This window comes from Grammomys surdaster, unplaced genomic scaffold, assembly GCF_004785775.1.
Source record: "Grammomys surdaster isolate TR1022 unplaced genomic scaffold, NIH_TR_1.0 126176, whole genome shotgun sequence".
Taxonomy (NCBI): Eukaryota; Metazoa; Chordata; class Mammalia; order Rodentia; family Muridae; genus Grammomys; species Grammomys surdaster.
Genome location: NW_021620983.1, coordinates 591,804 through 602,354, shown reverse-complemented (window position 1 = coordinate 602,354; position 10,551 = coordinate 591,804).

Here is a 10,551-nt window from a genome sequence, read left to right as displayed (position 1 = left end):
ACACACACACACACACACACACACACACACACACACACACACACACACACACACACGGAGAGAGACAGACAGACAGACACAGAGACAGAGAGACAGAGAGCGCGAGCGAGCTGGGTCCCGTCTTCCCCTCCCCTTTCCCCCACACTCCCCGCCCTTTGCTGGGCGCTCCTAAACCACTCTGGAAGGCGCCCTCCCACTTCCATTGAGAAAGTTCCAGGAGAGTGCTCCCCTCCCCTGCACCAAGTTCGCTCCAAGCATCTGTTGACATTAAGAGACAAGGATTAAGAGGACTGGAGCGAATCTTGCCAACTTCCTTTCTCCCCTCTCTCACAACAGTGCCACAGCCTGGAGGCCTGGGTATGAACTAGACATCGGTCACTTATAGGAAACACTGTGTGCGGCTAGAGATAGCAACAGGTCCAGACACTTGGCCCTAAAACTCAGGATAGTGAATCTCGTGTGCAGGCAGGCAGGGGTTCTGTGGCAACATTGTTTATTACTGTGTAATTAACTTCCCAAACACACTAGTGTAAGACATTGGGTTTGCTTGACTGAGAGCTGCCTGGCTAGTCTTTCCTGAAGTAGTGGGATGCCCCTTAGTGAAGAAAGTCTCTCACTCCAGGCCCAACCACAGGAATGGTGCTGGATTCCTTTTCCGGAGTGTCGCAGGCTTCCCTCCACCGCTCACAGGCAGAGTTTGTAGAACAAGGGTGAGCAGCAACAACAACAACAACAAAAAAACCTCAGGCAACCCAGCCTCAGAGTTCACATCCCATTACTGCATAATAATTCTATTCAGAATTGTACCCACTGCACTGCACTGGAGGGAAGGGGCTTATTATGTAGGAGCAGGAATGCCGGAAGGCCAGGATCACAGGGGGTATCAGAGTCACTTGGGAGGTTGAAGGCTGAATGTAACGTAGTATCCACACTGAGATGTGGGAAGTGAGCAACAGGGTTGAGTAAGAAGAGAGGTCAGGACCTAAGAATGACTAGGGCTAGTGGCACACACCTTTAATCCCAGCACTGAGGAGGCAGAGGCAGGTAGATCTTTGAGTTTAAGGCCGGCCTGATCTACAGAGTGAGTTCCAGGACAGTCAGAATTACACAGAAAAACTGTCTCCAAAAACAACAACAACAAACCAAAACAAACAAGAATGGCTAGGACAGTGAATACAGGCAAAATTCAGTATGGCTGAGAGAGAATCTACTTGCATGTGTGTGTGTGTGTCTGTCTGTCTGTCTGTCTACTGTAAAGGTATCTTTTACTTGCCTGATGTAATTGTCACCTAGAAGGTTTACTGCCTCAGTCTGTTAACCTACTCCTAGTCCTGGAAGCTTCTAGCCTTTGTACAGTCTTATCTAGGACTAGAATGTTTCCAGCCTCTGTGACTTGCTGCTGAATAAGCTCACCTCTCCCTAGTTCTTTTGATCTCTGGCTGTCTGGTTCAACTCAGCTGTTCTGGTTCAAAGTCCTCTCCAAGCTGACTGATTCTATCTGGCTTCTCTGTGCTTCTCTTGAAAGAAGGGCTGGCTCTCTTGCAGATGAAGACTTTTTTTTTTTTTTAAAGGAGAACTTCATCCTGGTGGCTAATGTAGAACTGCCTTTTAAAATATTAAAAGTAGAATGGAGCATGGTGGCACATGCCTGGAATCACAGCATTGGAAAGACTAGCCTGGACTACAGAGAAAGTCACTGTCTTAAAGAGAGGGAAGGGGAGGGAGAGTCAATTAGTAATCCTAAACCAAGATAGTGACTAAAGAGGCAGAATGGAATGTTAAATCATTAAAAAACTATGGAAAAGAGATCAAACTCAGGGTTTCATGTATACTGAGCAAGCATTTTGCCAACTCTCCAGCTCGGACTTGAGACTCAGATTTGCTATATTGGATAGATAGACTGGTCACTCCTATACGCAAGAAACCCTCCTTCCTCTGATTCTTAAGTGCTGGGATTATGAGTACAGCATCACGCCCAGCTGAAAGAACTACAGGCTTTCTGGCTTGTGCAACTAAGAAAAGTCATTCCCTGAGACGAAGCCCAGAAAATGAACATGGTCAAAAGTCATGTGTGTTGATAGACAAATGAAATGGGACAGAGGTCTGGAGAGCTCCTCAGAGGAATGGGGAGAGATGCAGACTAGAGTGTCAGAAGCATCCAGACACTGATTGTTGGCGATATAAAAATAATCAAGGGTGGCCATAGACACAGAGCTCCACCTATGACCATGAAACACAGCATGGGAGGAGGAAGACGGAGAGTTGTGAAGCACCAAGACACCCACAGACCTGCCCTCCAGTGCACAGCAAGGGCAGGCCATTGACACCCATTTATGAGAGGATGTCACCCAGGGTCCCACCAGCTGCGTGGCCAGCCTGCAGCAGGAACTACCACAATGGGCAAGTATGTGGTGGTTGTCGGAGTTCAGAAATCGTCACTTGCCGGGCGGTGGTGGCGCACACCTTTAATCCCAGCACTTGGGAGGCAGAGGCAGGCGGATTTCTGAGTTCGAGGCCAGCCTGGTCTACAGAGTGAGTTCCAAGACAGCCAGGACTAAACAGAGAAACCCTGTGTCAAAAAAAAAAAAAAAGAAAGAAAAGAAAAGAAAAGAGAAATCATCACTCAAACCAAACAAACATTGATCTCAATTAAGCAAAAATAGTTTATTGAATGCACACCAATAATACTAGTTGTCCAGGACCACAAAAGGTGTGGCCTTCCCCGGCCTTGAGCAGGCCTGAGAGACCTAGTTTACCACAACAGACTAAATAATAGGACCTAGGTGGGACTAGCCACCTTGGCTGCAGGGCAATAGACACCTAGGTGGAGTCACCCACCTTGGCTGCTCCTACGTCCTGCTACAGGAACTTGAAAGAAGAACTGCCTCTGGGCTTGCCTTTAGACATCTCCGGCTGTGACCTGTGACCAAGAACGGATTATCCCACCCAACTCTCCCGGCTGAAACTAGGAAGGGTCTGGGCGGAGTCTTTCCCTTTAGATTGAAAGCTGAACATTAAGGCATTGAGCCTTGATCAGAGAACTTTGTCTTGGCTTCATCTTTTCTCGCCCTCCGTCTTTCTTTCGTTCCCAGCCCTCTTTTCAGCTGAACCCGTTCGACTCGTGGCCGCAGGCGGCTACAAAAAGGGACTGTGGTCCTAATCTGCTCTTGGGTTAAGCTTTTTAAAAGGTTTGAAAGTTTAAAGGCAAAACAAAGAAAAAAAAAAAGAAAAAAAAACCAACAAAAAAAAAAGAAGGTTTAAAGGCCAAGGAGGGGGGCAGTTGGCTTAGTAGGTCAAGTACTACCAGCTGACCTTTAAGCTGACTGTTCCTGAGTAAGGTTAGTGGGGTGGTGGATGGATGGTGAACAGGAGAATTTCAGAACATTGAGATAAAAGAGCATGAGTATTACAATCATAAATTTTTGGCTTATTAGTATCATTCTTCAGTGTCAACCACAAAAAAAAAAAAAAAAACCACAGTGAGCTCATATGTAGGTACAAGAAGAGCTGCCTGGTGGTCACCTCTGACTCAAGATATTTTAGACATAACAATTCATATTGACCTTTGATTTGATGGGCCCCACGTTAAGCTTTGTGGAATTTCTTAAGATCAGAAAACCTCATACAGAACATTCAGAACATACAGGATAAAACAAGGTATGTGGTCGTCATGTCCTTGAGCGAAGTCACTTCTCTGTGCTAATGACTGGCAGGGATGTTACAGCAACAATATGAAATAGCAGGCAGGCATGGGACAAAATGGCTACAGCTATTCTGTGTGTGTGTTTCTGTGTGTGTGTCTCTCTGTGTGTGTCTGTCTGTATTGTGTGTGCATGTGTGTGTGTTGGGGGGGTGGTTAGATCACAACAGTGGATAGATGGGAGAGAAAGAAGTAGAGCAGCCTGAGCATTATGGAGAGAAATGGAACTGGAGACTGGAGGGTAGAGAAGCCTGTTGTGAGTGGTCAACCATACTACCTGTGGCCATGATGAGGTGAGCCCTAGCTGCTGCTGAAGCCCATGTCTGGGTCTGTGGCTCACTTAACACTAGAGAACATGGGGATATCCCTGGCTGGGGCAGCTGTTGGAAACCATATGAATGTCCAGGGGCTGTGCAGAACTGGCCCCACCCCTCACTGGTTGAGGTGCTCTGGAGAACTGGCCTCACTTCTCACTGGTAACAGCACACTCATGAGAGTGGGTTCTGCCCCTCACTCAGGCAACATGGTGTAGCTCACCCTGGTGGCAAGGACATGAGTGAGCCAACCCAATCGTGGGAGAGCTGCTTACCCTGCCACTCATCTGCCATAGGGTGGCACAGGCACAGAGGTAATGTCACCCTTCCCTCAAACTCCATAGCCCTTTACCTCTGGTAGTCAGGAAAACTACCCACAGAGTCATGAGCCTGAGAGGGCTAGCCCTGACACTCCAAAAAGTAGGCCCTGCACCTTGCCTGGACAGCATAGCAGAGCTGACCCCTGGTGGTGGGGATGCAGGTGAGCCTTCCCAAGAACGACAGCAAGGGAGAGCTGACCCTCCATTCCTCTGCCCTGAGGTGGCATGGGTATGAGGATGATGCCCTTCCCCCTCACCACCTGCAATAGTAGGAAGAGCTGGTCCTGAGGGCAGGAGAGCTAGCCCTGTCACTCACTGACTATAGCCTGTACCTCATCTGGGCAACACAATGGAGCTGGCCCTGATGGCAAAGCCACCAGTGAACCAGACCTGGAGATTTGAGAGCAGGAGCGCTGGTCTGGCCCCTGGAAGGACTGAAGCACTTTTGCAGAGTTCCCCTTTCCTCCTTGACTGGGCATCACATTGGAGCTAGTCCTGGAGGCATGGGTGAGCCAGCCTCAAGGGTATGAGAGCTGACCTTGCCTCCTGATAGTGTCACTGGGTGCCCAAGCCTGAGTACTGCTGCAGAGTTCATCCTGGCGGTGTGAATAAGGAAGAGCTGGTGTGCTGAACAGCTCAGATGCCACCCAGGCCCAGACTCAGGGCTCTGAGTTGGGCCACCCCAAAATCTGTGTCATCTGAAAATGGTTGGGATGGATGAAAGGGCCAGTCCTTCAGATCCAAAGCTGCAGGATCTCCATGACACAGGGCAACAAAATGACTGTGAGGAACCAACATTGATGGTGTCATAGAAGCCAGAGGCCTCGAAACAGACCAATGACTCATTGCAATAAACATTTGCATTTGAAGATGTGTGGATAGAGAGGTATACTATGGAACACACTGTGACATACTACAGCTTCCACGATGAGATGCTTTCTATGGTTTGTTTTGGTTGGTTTGTTTGTTCGTGTGTGTATTCTATCTTGAGAGGGCGGTTACAAGGCAAAGGGTGGATATGAAGGCATGGGGAGATATAGATGAGTGGGTCTGGGGTGCATGATGTGAAACTCACAAAGAATAAATATAAAGTTAAAAAAAAAGATTACAAATAAAAACCAAGCTAGGCCAGGTGTGATGGTACACACCTTTACTCCTAGAACTCTGGAGGCAGGAGCATAGTCAGTTTTATACCATTAAGAAAACAAGCCTGGGGCTGGAGAGATGGCTCAGCGGTTAAGAGCACTGACTGCTCTTCCTAGAGGTTCTGAGTTCAACTCCCAGAAACCACATGGTGGCTCACAACCATCTGTAATGGGATCCGATGCCCTCTTCTGGTGTATCTGAAGACATCAAAAGTGTACTCATAAATTAAATGAATAAATAAATCTCTTTAAAAAAAAAAAAAAAAAGAAAACAAGCCTGAGCAAGAAGGTGTGTGTGTGTTTGTGTGTGTGTTTCACTCAAAGATATGAGATGAAAGCAATGACTAACTCCTCGATGAGCTAGCACATATATATCTCACATATAGCTAGCACATATATATCCCCTTCCTTGATCCAGTTGCTTAAATAGCCTCAATTTCCCACCTATGCCCTGCTTTGTGAGAAAGAGTCTCTCTATGTAGCCCTGTCTGGCCTGAAACTCACTATTTAGACCAGGCTGGCCTTGGTCCAGAGATCACCCTGCCCCTTTGCCTCCTGAGTGGTAGGTTTAAAGGCATAAGCTACCACGCCCGGCCTAAATTCTTTTATCTATATAGGATGAGAGCAGGAACTTGTGAAAGGTAACCCTTGTCTTCGGTGACAGTGGCAAAGTGAAAACAAACGGATTGATCTGATTGTTACATTTAACACTTTGATAGAAAATTTAAAGCAAGTATTCAACAAAATGACTTCCCACAGGGGGAAAAAACCTATAAAATACATCCATATACTTATTACCATGAGGACGCTTGTCATGATGGTTAAGATGAAGGAAAGGAGAGACGTCCTCTAAATTAAACGGTAACATTTGTAAGTCAGTCATCCTCCGCGTAGGTTTGGTAACAGAGCCCAGTAGGCAAGTGAAGGGTAGGTTATGCCCAGGTCTGAGTGGTCCCCAGTTGATCCTCACTCTGTCCCGGAGTGCATGGTTTCTTCCATTGCCTCTGTATTAATTCTTGTATTTAAAAGTTTTTTTTTTTTTTTTTTTTTTTTTTTTGGTTTTTCGAAACAGGGTTTCTCTGTGTAGTTCTGGCTGTCCTGGAACTCACTCTGTAGACCAGGCTGGCCTCGAACTCAGAAATCCGCCTGCCTCTGCCTCCCAAGTGCTGGGATTAAAGGCGTGCGCCACCACTGCCCGGCTATTTAAAAGTTTTTATTTTTGAGATTATACTATAACCACATCATTCCTTCCTTTCCTTTCTTGCCTCCAAACCTTCCCATACATTCTTCCTTGCTCTTTTTTCAAATTCCTGGCGTCTTTCTTCATTGATTGTTATTACATGCATGTATACATGTGTTTCTAAATACAACCTGCTCAGTTTGTATTATGTTACTTGTATATGTGCTTTTGGGGCTGGCCATTTGGTATTGGATAATCAGTTGACGTGTTCTTCTCTGGAGGAGATTATGTCTCCAGTTCCCAGCATTCCTCAGTTTCCTGCAGTTCTTTGTATCAGAATGAAGCCTTATGGGCTTTCCCCTATTCATTTGGAATGTCTATTGATGCATCCCTGTTCAGTTTATTTTTGCCAGTCACATAGGTGAGACTTTATGAGTGTAGCCTCTGTCGTTCCAGGAGACACAATCTCACAGCAAACCCCCTGATTCCCTGGCTCTTACAATCTCTATCTCTGCCCCTTCTTCCACAATGTTCCCATAGCCTTAGGTGCATGTTTTATAGTTTAATCAGTTAGAATCAGGCTGTACAACTCTGTATCTTGATTAATTGTAGGTTTGTGAGTCTCTGTTGCAAAGAGAAATTTCCTTGTGTGGGGGGGAGGTAAGGACAACACTTATCTGTCAGGATAAGGACAATGTTTAGATTGCACTTGGGGATTATGTTGGTAAAGTGATGGCTGTGGACTCTCCTCCAAGATTTAAGACTTCACTAGCCCTGGGTAGCTAGCTAGGTTTCTAGTACCAGACATGATTTCTCTCATGTTGAATAAGTCTTAAGTCCGATTAGAGAGCTGTTGATTATTGCCAAAGTATACATGTCACTACTGCACCCTTAGGGGTATTGTGCCATGCTGGTCATTGTTGTGGTTTGTAGGCATCAATAGTTGTGTAGAACTACTGGTTGCTTCTCTTCTTTGGAAGCTTGCATGGCGTCTTCTGGTACCATGGAAGCTTGCCTTCAGGGAAGAAGCATTCAGGTCAGTTCAGGCTGGGGGCTTCTATGTTCTGTGTTTGAAGTGCAATAGGGACTTTTTAATCCCTGGGAACAACCAAGGGCAATAGCAATAGTCTGCATGTTTTGGGAGTCTCTTGGAGAACCCTGGTCAACAACTCACAAAAAGGCTTATCATGTCTTTGGCTCAGATGAGAAAAGTTCATTTAAACTATATACTTTTACACAGAATTGCATTATTTTTTTAGATAGTTAATGATTCCTTTTTTTTTTTTGAGACAGGGTTTCTCTGTGTAGCCCTGGCTGTCCTGGAACTCACTCTGTAGACCAGGCTGGCCTCGAACTCAGAAATCTGCCTGTCTCTTCCTCCCAAGTGCTGGGATCAAAGGTGTGCACCACCACCGCCCGGCCTGCGATTCCTTATATTTTCAAAGAGCCTTATTTTACTCTCCTCCCTCCCTTTTCTGTTTGCTTCCCTCTCCTCCTCCCTAAAGAGCCCCTTTTCTCATTTTCCTGGTCATATGACTTTTACCTTGCTACTCCTTCTCTATTGTTTCCCAGCACCTACCTCTCCCCCCCCCCCCCACGGGGGGGCCCCGCCCCTTGGTCTCTTTTTACTTCCCTCCTTTCTGCAGTTACTCCCAGACATCTGAAGATTTGGAGCCCAGAGATTCAGGAGAGAGAGACAACGTTCAATGTCGTCTTCCTTTATCTCACTCAATATGATCTTTTCTAGTTTCATTTACCTGCAGATTTCATGATTTCGTTTTTTCTTTAAAGCGGAATGGTATTTCATAGTGTGTATGTACCACATTTTGGTATGCATTTGTTGCTTATTTTTACTTCTTAGCTGTCGTGCATAGAGCAGCTACGAGCCTGGCTGATCCAGCGTCTGTGGAGCAGGAGCAGGTACCAAAGAGTGTTAACTTTGAGTCTCAAAAGTCCATTCAAAGCTCTTCCCAGCTTCTTGAGTAGAATGTGCAGCCAGGTAAGGACCAAAACCAAACCGCAGCTCCTCTAGCCTCACACACAGCAGCTGGCAGCAGGCCCCTTCAGTCTCCTGGAAACCACACTTATAACTCTCCAACCATTCTCCCTCTTCCAAGATTGACTTGTTCCCCAGTTTGGCCCTTTCCTAGCAGTATTACAGGATATGTTGGGGCTGGAGAAATGGCTCAGTGGTTAAGAGCACTGACTGTACTTCCAGAGGTCCTGAGTTCAAATCCCAGCAACCACATGGTGACTCACAAGATATGTTTCTACTTTTTCATGTCTTATATAATCCAATCTCCACTAGGCCACGAAGATGAATATGAGGAAGCCCATACCCTCACCTCCTAGTGGTTTACTCAGGGGAACTTGCTCCAACAGTGTGTGAGTACTCATTTTACACCACTTGACTCAGTCAAGGCAAGTCATACGCCAGAAGCCTTTGGCTTCACCTTACTGAGGGTTTCATTGCTCTCCAGTTCCCTCAGGTTTTCTACAGATAACTCAGGGTATTTCTTCAAAATAAACTTAATCACAATCTAAATAATCCTTAGATACAAATAAACATTTTTTAAAACAACAAGACAAGATTTCTTCTGTGCAGCCCTGGCTATTCTAGAACTCACTCTGTAGACCAAGCTGGCCTCGAATTCAGAGATCCTCCTGCCTCTGCCTGCAAAGTGCTCCATTTAAAGGCATACACCATGATTGCTAAGAATTAAAGATTTTTTTTTTTAAATCAGAAGGACATCATGAACAAAGGAATAGATAAACAAACAGATGAATAACTATTGAGGCCGATAATACTCTGGGAAATGTAATTTATTTTTATACTGCTGGAAGGATTCTAAATCAAGGGCTTTAAAAAGCTCATATCCTACCGAGTGAGTTCCAGGACACCCAGGGCTACACAGAGAAACCCTGTCTCGAAAAAAACCAAATAAATAAATAAATAAATAAATAAATAAATAAAATAAAAAGCTCATATCCTTCAACCTAGGAAATCCCACTTCTTCTACAAAAATACCCTAAGGAAATAATCAAGATATGCAGCCAAAGATTTACTGCAGAGGCATTCATTGAAGAGGTATAACTGGGAAAGGATTAAGTGTCACTAGCAAACCCTCCCACACTCTAAAATGGAATGGGATGCAACCAGAATTTAAGTGTCTTCTACCCTGCATTGGACTTTTGGCTGGGTGAGCAAAACAAGTAAATCCTCAGACCCCTGGAATGAAGTCACTAAAACCCAGGGCTGGTAAAGAAATCTAAGTTTGTTCACATTATTTCTGGAGTCTCGTACAGGTGACACATGACACACTGAACCAATTGCAACTTCATCTTTCTGCCACGAACAGTTACCAAATCAAAAGAATTTTCACTCAAAGGATCTTGGTGTATGCTTCCTCTCAAAAGCATATTGTATGTCCCTGAAGTAACCTGACACCAGTGGGAAGTCGAGGCTCTGGATTGGTTTCTAGTCCAAGGAAGTTGCTCAACCACCTCTGGGGCTGTTTTTAATCAAATTCATGAAAGAAGGGATCAGCCCAATGTTTCAGGTCTTTTTCATTCTAGTTACTTGGGGGCTGTGTTAACTACGAGTACAGGCATCTTAAAAACTCTGTTCAAGAGGGAGGTAACGGAAACTCTTCAGAATCTGGACATAAAAAGATAACAGAGTCATCTGAACAGAAGGGGAGTCCAAGTGTTATAGTGTGTGAGTGTATGTGTGTGCATGTGTCCAAATGTTATAGTGTATTTGTGTGCATGTGTGTATGTGTCCAAGTGTTATATTGTGTGTATGTGTGTGTTAGAGAGAGGAGAGAGAGGGGGTTTGCGGAGGGGAGAGAGAGAGAGAGAGAGAGAGAGAGAGAGAGAGAGAGAGAGAGAG